A 9,539-nucleotide genomic window follows, 5' to 3' on the forward strand; every position below is an offset into this window, starting at 1 on the left:
TGCGTAACCCATGTGAGGGGTCTCGGCAGCCTGGGGGGACTCTTACATGAGTATCAGCTGTACCAGGGGCGCCATGGCAGAGGTAACAGCGGAGGGGGTGGAGGAAGCCAGGCCCCAGCAGCAGCAGCAGCAGGCAAGAGGAGTTGGGAGGAGGTACAGGGAAAGGAACCCCGGCGACCAGCCCTCCTGAGGCCTGCAGAGCCCACCATAGAGAGTCTCAAATGGGCTGTGCATGATCTATGGTGTGCTCTGCAGGGTCACTCTCAGGTGGGCTCTGCAGGGTCTCAGGTCAGTCCAGATTCCAGTGCGTTACTAAGTCCAGAGTCCAGTGCGTTACTAAGCCCTGAGTCCAGTGCGTTACTAAGCCCAGAGTCCAGTGCGTTACTAAGCCCAGAGTCCAGTGCGTTACTAAGCCCACATATACCTATATACATGATATACAGAGCATAAAGGTAAAAAACAATATATGCAGTGTTATCTTCATTTTAGATGTCAAAAGGGTTTTCTGTGGGAAACAGGTCCAAATGGCTCTTTGAGTGTTTAAGGTTGCTGACCCCTGATCTAGGACAACATAGCTGAACTGGAAAGTGAGCCGAATTGGAGAATTTTTCCTGTTCAGCTATGTTGTCCTAGATTGTCCACTTCTCCAGTCTTCTCCAAACTCTTCACCCTTTTGTGAATAACCCTGTAAGAGTGTTGAGGCAGTGATGAAGGTTCAGTCTATTGTCCTAGACAGAGTTTAATGTACCAGCGATTTCCATAGTTCACATTCTCGGGGTAGAAAACTGGAAGGCAAATTTTCTCAGTCTGGATCTGGGGGAAAGGTCTCTTTATGAGGAGGTGGTCAGTACGTGGCATTCCTAGCATCTCAGTTGCTCTCAGGTGGCCATACACTGTACAACCATCGCAAGACCTTAGTCTTGCGATGGTTGTAAAGTGATTAAAAAAACGTACGATCTGCCCATCTTGGGCAGGCAGATCTTACTCTCGATCATCGAAAGCCCGCCCCCCTGAGGGGCGGGCTTCCGATGACCGCAATGCTGCAAGGGCAGTGTGCACGTGCGCGCACCGGCCCGTTTGGCATTTGTCTCCCGAGCACCATTCAAACCAGCCGATAATCGTACGATTCTCGGCTGGTTTTCTAACATGCTCCTTAGACAAAAGACGTGCGACCATACAGTAGAAACGGTCGCACGTCTTCGTTCACACTGCTCGATTCTCGTACGATCGCGGGATTTCCTGCGTATTCTCGTACGAGAATCGAGCAGTGTATGGGCACCTTAAGGCTGGATAGATTTTTTTTTACAGTATATGAGACCTGATGGTGGATGCAGTAGATGTCTTGGTAGCACCATGGCATCAGTATACAATGATCGATGCATTTCCTTTGTTGAAACTTTTACCTTGTCTATTTTGAAGGATTGAGGCCAAGAGCATTCCAGTCATTCTTTTAGCTCCAGATTGCCCTTGAAAAGTGTGATACATTGGCCTTGTTTGTCTGTTAGCCAGTTCTCTGTGACCTTTACCAGTTCAATTACAATTCTGTAATCCTGACTATGTTAAGAACTCCAGGAAATGTTTGATTAACCCTTGCAGTGGGGTAGCCCGCTTGTGCAGTGCTCGTTTGTCCCTAGGTTGGCAGGGGGGGCAGGCTGGAGGGAGCGCTGTGACACCTGGCTGACTTGGAGCATCGAGTAAGTATAATTTTGTTATTTTAGCACCTAGACACAAGCGAGCACTTAACCCTTGCAGTGTGGGTGTAGCCCTACTGCAAGGGTTAATAAAAACATTCTTGGAGTTCATTAAAAGCTTGTGAAACATCTTCTGCAGGATTTATTATAAAATGTATTATCAAATGTGCCAGACCTATTTTCACTATTACACATGTTGCTCCCCTCGTCAGTTGTCGCTTCCAACCTTGTGATTTCAGGCTAGTAATGTTGGTGTTATAAAGACCTCCTTACAAACCTATTTGAGTCATATCTGTGGATTGGTTTTCTTGGGACCATCAATTCGGCCAGGAGTGTTTTGTTACATTTGTTACGTGTCCCTATTCACATAGCATAAGTTTGAGAAAACATCTAAAAATTGCTACTTGCTCTTTCCTGAAAACTCCAAAATGAAGTTTTTCCATTCTCTTTAATTTGGAGGAGGCTTGAGCTAGGTGCGGGGATAACTCTGCCTGTATTGTGCTGGCAGATCCTAAGGAACAAAGGGCCCTGGTGCAAGATTTTTTCTTGGGCCCCCTTTCCGCCCCCGGGCGAAAAAGGATCTCACTGGCTCCCCAACCACTCCAGTGGTCTTTGCACCTAACAAGCTTACACTCTACTGCCCCCCTCCCCCCAGTCACACACTAATAATGTTATACATTTATATATCTCTGACATATACCGGAGTGCTGTACAGAGAACACTGAGCCAGTCACATCAGTCTCTGTACAGAGAAGCTTACACTCTAATGTCCCCCCACAGTCACACACTATTATTATACATTTATATAGCTCTGACATATACCGCAGTGCTGTACAGAAAACACTGAGCCAGTCACATCAGTCTCTGTACAGAGGAGCTTACACAGAATGGCACCGTCTGTAGCGGGACTACAAATCCCAGCAATACATTATACAACAATGCAGAACAGTATATGCATTGGACTCAGGACTTAGTAACACACTGGACTCAGGACTTAGTAACGCACTGGACTCAGGGCTTAGTAACGCACTGGACTCAGGACTTAGTAATGCACTGGACTCGGGACTTAGTAACGCACTGGACTCTGGACTTAGTAACGCACTGGACTCTGGACTTAGTAATGCACTGGACTCAGGGCTTAGTAACGCACTGGACTCTGGACTTAGTAACGCACTGAACTCAGGACTTAGTAACGCACTGGACTCTGGACTTAGTACAGGACTGGACTCAGGGCTTAGGAACGCACTGGACTCTGGACTTAGTAAAGCACTGGACTCAGGACTTAGTAATGCACTGGACTCAGGGCTTAGTAACGCACTGGACTCTGGACTTAGTAATGCACTCGACTCAGGACTTAGTAACGCACTGGACTCTGGACTTAGTAACGTACTGGACTCAGGAATTAGTAACGCACTGGTCTCAGGGCTTATTAACGTACTGAACTCAGGGCTTAGTAACACACTGGACTCAGGACTTAGCAACGCACTGGACTCAGGACTTTGTAACGCACTGGACTATGGACTTAGTAACGCAGTGGACTCAGGGCTTAGTAGCGCATTGGATTCAGGGCTTAGTAATGCACTGGACTCAGGACACACTTTGTGCAGTTCTGGGTATCCCTCCTCCCCCCCATGGACTCAGTTACTCACCATAAACACTGTCATGGTGCCACAGCCCGACACTATTCCAGCCACACTGTCTGAAGGGGCCAGAGCATGTGACACACAGTGCCTGCATCAGGGGCGAAGCCGAGCAGACTGATAGCCCTGGAACCTCTGTGCTCCCCGGTCTGTTGTATGCCACTGCAGCGCCGGCATCAGAGTGACCCTGCCCCCCAGCCCAGTCCGCCCCCATCAGTGGCCCCCCCTAGCCTTGGGCCCTGGGGTGGCCGCACCGGATGCACCACCTGTAGGACCGCCCCTGGGCAGATCTCATTGTCAGTTGTAAATTGGATTCGAACGCCGTCTGTCCTAACAAAAGTTTAAAGATCTAGAAGCCTTGTATGTTCATTTGGGAAAATGCAGTCTGTCCCCCTTTGTCTTGGGGACGGACTCACACACAAACTGTTCAGAAAAGCATGCAGTCTAGCCAAAGGTCTCCTACAAAGAAACAGCTGAAATATTTTCTTTTAAATACTTGCAGGTAAGCGGGGTTTTCAAAATTTGACTGTAAAAGGGAAAATAAATTTTAATGCTTTTGGTTTTCCTTCTTTTTTTCTTGTCGGGCGGATTCGCTTGTGTTGTTTAAGTTCCCGCTGCTCAGCTTGGACTGCTTTTGAATGTCCCTAGATTTCTTATTATCATAAAGCTTTGTCCTTCAATGGACAATAGAGAAAGCAGGATTTTTGTGCTCACCGTAAAATCCTTTTCTCAGAGTCCATTGAGGAAACACAGCTGCTTCCTGACATATGCTGTTGTTTTCTCTGTAGACTGTTTTCTACAAATGAGCAGGTGTGGGGGGTTATCACCTTAAAGGTGGCCATACACTTTACAACCATCGCAAGACCTTAGTCTTGCGATGGTTGTAAAGTACTTAAAAAAACGTACGATCTGCCCATCTTGGACAGGCAGATCGTACTCTCGATCATCGCAAGCCCGCCCCCCTGAGGGGCGGGCTTCCGATGACCGCAATGCTGAACAGGCAGTGTGCGCGTGCGCACACCGGCCCGTTCGGCATTTGTCTCCCGAGCACTGTTCTAACCAGCCGAAAATCGTACAATTTTTGGCTGGTTTTCTAACGTGCTCCTTAGACAAAAGACGTGCGACCTTACAGTAGAAACGGTCGCACATCTTCGTTCACACTGCTCGATTCTCGTACGATCGCGGGATTTCCCGCGATTCTCGTACGAGAATCGAGCAGTGTATGGGCCCCTTAAGGATGATGGCCTTCAATTTTCTATGTGTCTAGTGTCCATTCCTGTAGGTGGCAGTATAACCCTCAGTTGCTCATTATCGTCAAAGCTTTGTCCCTCAGTGGACTTTGAGAAAAGGATTTTGCAGTACAAAATCCAACTTTCTATATATCATTCTTTGTAAACAGTTTCCTCAGACTGTCACAACTGACGAAACGACAGTGCACACCTGCGTGATCAAATTAAATCTCAGTCTTAGCTTTCATCATGGGCACCACTGCTTTGAGTTTAATGATGTCATATACCACTTATACCGCTTCTCTTTGTCTTCTGTGCTGCACCATGCTGTAGTAATTATTGTTTTTTTTTTATTTACCCTGTTATTTTTTTTATGTACTATTCTATGCTGATATGTTGTTGGCCCTCATGCCAGCCTTATACTTACTGTGCTCCTCTTCCCTTTAGCTGATACTTTCTGTAGAAACACTCACAGCACTGATATTTCTATGAGAGCAGCAAAAGACCTCCCTAATAAGTTATACTCACCAATCTACGCTTCATTTCTGCCTCCCTGCTCTATCAGAGCCCTTGTTCTTTTCTTCTAAGGGAGTGGAGCTTCTGGATATGAGGAAGCATGTGACCTCTCCATGTGACAGTGCTTAGACCTATCACCAGTCCTGAACACTGTCCCATGTAGAGGGGCAGTGACATCATCCACCAAGTAACCACCAACACCATTAGACATTGAAGCTTACTTCTAATTTCTGACGCCATCCAACACGGGAGCTTTCCCAAGGTGGGCTCCTGCAGTGGGGTGGCAGCAAATAATCTATGACACCATCCAACATCAGAGCTTACCCAGGGTGGACGCTTGCAATAGTGTGGCATTGTAGGTGCACAGATTGGTGAGTATACCTTTTTGGGAAAATGGGCTATTAGAAGACACTTTCACATTGCCATGGATAGGCAAATTGACAGTGTCTCTTTAAATATGGAGCAATGTATTAAACTGAATAACTTGCAAAAGAGATTTTCAAATGTGGAGATGAAGACACATATCACTAAGAGGAAGTTGATGTTAGAAAACCTATACAATGGCAGTGTTATCTCGTTATCAGTTATTCATTTGTGAAACATATTTCTGTAATTCATTTAAGGAGATCTCTAAATCTAAACATAATGTCAAGTTTTACTTGATATGCAAAGCCTCAAAAGACTTCTAATTAAACCCCGCCACAAAACTGTCATGTCAAAATAACTCTAGCAGTGCCCTCAACAGGCTCTAATGCATATTGGTCATAACTGGATGCCGATTTCTGGGGCGTGTGGTGGGTTGGCTCTTGATGGTCACGTTTCGGTGAGGGGAGAGTTGTGTTCATGGGGTGATGGTGGTGTATGCTAACAGTGGCAGGCACCCTGATGGTGCACCGTACATCTCTGGCCAGCATCCTGCTATGCTCACTGAAGTAACTGGTTGCCAGGAGCTGGATGGGACGCCGGCCAGAGCACCCTGCTCAGCTCCTGGCAACCATTGACATGACTGGTTGCCAGGAGCTGGGAGGGGAGATGTGTGAAAGTTGAGAAAAAAGTCCAGGAATAAGCACTCTAGGAGGGGCTGGAGGGGGTTGGGGACACTGGGTGTGCTGCTTCTCAAATGTGCAGACCGTGGTGTCTGACGTATGTACTAAAGGTAACCAAAGAAGGAGGGGTGGAGAAGCGCCAACAACCTTATGTGAAATAGTGATGGGATGTTGGGAAATATGAAAGTTATACTCACATCTGGGTGAGTTTGTTGCGGCTTTAAACGGAGGATTTCAGGAAGGTGGTGCTGTGTGGTGAGGTGCCAGCACTTCTGTTTTTAGGAATACATGGATAAGTGGGTGAGTATAATGAGTGCAAACTCTAATAGGTAAAAATACATGAACTTATGGTCCTTACACATCTCCCGCCGGCTCTTAGGAACCTGGGATATTCTTGCCGGAAAGGGGATAGCCCTGTCCACACCTGTATATCATAGAGCCTCTGCCCTTGTCTCGCCTATAGTTTAAATAACTGAGGATATGCAAGGGCTCTTATCTCCTTAGCGATTTCTGGTTCATTATGTGGATTGTCTGAATGTTGGCTTCTGTTTGTATGTGTTCTGTGATGCTGTTTCCTGTTGCTCATCTGCAGCATACCTTAGCCTCCTGTACTTAAATACCGCCTCCCCTGACTTGTGTGCATTACAATTTTATCTGAAAGCTGACAGCTTGGATTTTTTTATGCCTGTGTTATGACTAAACACCACCTTCCCTTACCTTTGCTAATTTAGAATGCGCTGTTCTCTAATGAATCAGTAGTTCAATGGCTTGCCACTTTGCTACTTGTTATCAAAGCTACTTGGAGACTAACTTTAGTGGTACAAGTGGCCTAAATATAGAGGTTAACCACAAATATTTTAAAAATAACCTTTGTAATAAAATCAGAACTATTCTGAGACACCTCGAACAGGAACAATTTCTTTCAACTACTGTCTCTGGTTGTACGAAGATTTTCCGACCAACTACTTTGATCAGCTGACACACTGTGCGAGTTTCAGCCGGTTCCTGAATAACTGGCGGAAATTCTCACAGTGTATGGTTTACCATATACCCATATACAGTATGTTGAACCTTTAGGTGCCCAGATATGTTCCTAAGAACTATGGTTAGGAAGATATCTGTCCATCCTTGCACATGTAATACCTGTTTATCACTTTCATTGGCACACCCATGGGTTCTGCTCCACTTTTTTCCAACCAAGCTTAAAAAATACCCCCAAGGCGCTTACCATACATATTACAGCGTTTACAATGTAGTTTAACTGAAACCTAACATAAGGCAAACAGCTAGATACAAAGTTTAATAAATATATGTAAGTGTATTTATTAGAGAAAAAAACACGTATAGATTTTAGAGCTCTGTGCATGCAGTCCTGTGATGCCAGACAGCAAAGCAATAGCTTTGATCTTAAGTGCAGTAAAAGCACAGTTTGGTGAAGAACACAAGTCATACTAAACCTCAGCCTGCTGACTGGGCAGTGAAGGAGTACCAGCACACCAGTGAGGTCTTCCCTCTGCTCCATAAGATTTCTCCTCCTGTCAGCATGTTGAGTGTCAGCATATGTGCACTGCAGCAGAACCTGATTGGTTCCTAGTGCTGGCCTACCCTTTCCCAGAATGATGCTGTTCAGGGAATTACAGGAGACTGATATCATGGCAGATTTAGGTACTTACATTATGGGTTCAGTTAAAAATACATTTAAAGGGTTATTCACAAAAGGGTGAAGAGTTTGGAGAAGGCAGGAGAAGTGAACAATCTATGACAACATAGCTGACCTGGAAAAATTCTCCAATTCAGCTCACTTTCCAGTTCAGCTACGTTGTCCTAGATTGTTCACTTCTCCTTCGTTCTCCAAACTCTTCACCCTTTTGGGAATAATCCTGATAATAAACATATAACTGCAGTGTTGACAAAAAAGTTTGTGTGTAAGAGAAAATCAGGATATTACACAGTCCGAATAATATTTAGAGAGGAGAAACATGCGGAAGGGAATTTATCAAAACTGGAGCAGACAAAATCTGGAGCAGATGTGCATGACGACCAATAAGCTTCTCTCTTTAATTTTCAAATCTTATCTGAACAAACTGAAGAGAGAAGCTGATTGGTTGCCACACACAGATGTTGTCTGCTCCAGTTTTGATATATTCCCTTCCGCATGTTTCCGCATGTCTTATGGAGCGAATCCCGACGCCCGAGACATGCAGTTTCGGGTGCCGGGCGAGTAGTAGGAGCCACTGCTCGTTTAATACGAGTGATCTAACAAGATCACTCGTATTAAAGCCGAGCAGCGGCGGCGGCGATCGAGTTCAGCAGCAGGAGCCACTGCTCGTTTAATACGAGTGATCTAATGAGATCACTCGTATTAAAACCGAGCAGCGGCGACGATCGAGATAACCATAGAGCAGACGAAGAATAGACGTTCTTCGCCTGCTCTGTGTCATCACTGAGACCGTGGCGCTGTAATCACAGCGCCACCTGTCTCAGCGGTCACTAACTGCAGCTTCTGTCACAGCTTCTGTCATAGAAGCTGTCACAGAAGCTACAGTGTCGAGTGCTCCATAAGGCGCGCCGGACCTCCCTGCGTCCTATGGTCCGGTGCGTCTTATGGACCGCAAAATACGGTACTTATTGAAGATGTCCATAGGATGTACTTCCTTAATTCACTGACACAATTTCACTCAGTCATGTAAATATGCACTTCCTTGCATTATGTCACCACTCTAACTAAGCCTGCAGTCTGAAATACAACTCGACATGTGAACTTCCTACAATTTAACATTATTATTGCTTGCTGTAGGCAAAGCATGATGGGATATGTAGTCTTGAGAAATTGAGATGGCTTCACATCAAGCAGCAGGGAAAGAGATTCAAAGCACACCAGGAATCCAGGTAGAGGTGGAAAGTGATGAGCACATTGAAGGCAGCACTCGCTGTGTAAAATATATTTTTTATTCTTCAAGTAAGCTTTGATTGTATTATCAAAAACAGCTCTAGTATGTATTCCTATTACAGTGCTGATGTTATAACAGGAGAGTATACAACGTGACTTTACAACTCCTTTAAAAAGTACAGAGAAAGAAAATACTTACCTGCTTTTATGATGGCAAACAAATGAAGGCAATCTACCACTAACATCTTCTATTGAAACTGTAAAAAAACAATGTGTGTTGCATAAAAGTATATAACATCATCGAAATCAATGGAGACGCTCGGCAAACACGGCACACAAACATGCAAAAATGTGCGCGAATGGGACCCGCAGGTGTGAATCGGGCCTAAGGCTTCATTCCCACGAGAAACGGCCGTCACGTACAGCTCCGTGCTGCGTGCACGGCCGTATCGGGCAGCTCCCGGGAAGGACAGGTGCGGCGTAAGGCCGCGTATTCCCATATAGTCACACGCAGCACCTGTCCTTCC

Source organism: Nanorana parkeri, unplaced genomic scaffold (genome assembly GCF_000935625.1).
Source record: "Nanorana parkeri isolate BGI_ZX_2015 unplaced genomic scaffold, ASM93562v1 scaffold531, whole genome shotgun sequence".
Taxonomy (NCBI): domain Eukaryota; kingdom Metazoa; phylum Chordata; class Amphibia; order Anura; family Dicroglossidae; genus Nanorana; species Nanorana parkeri.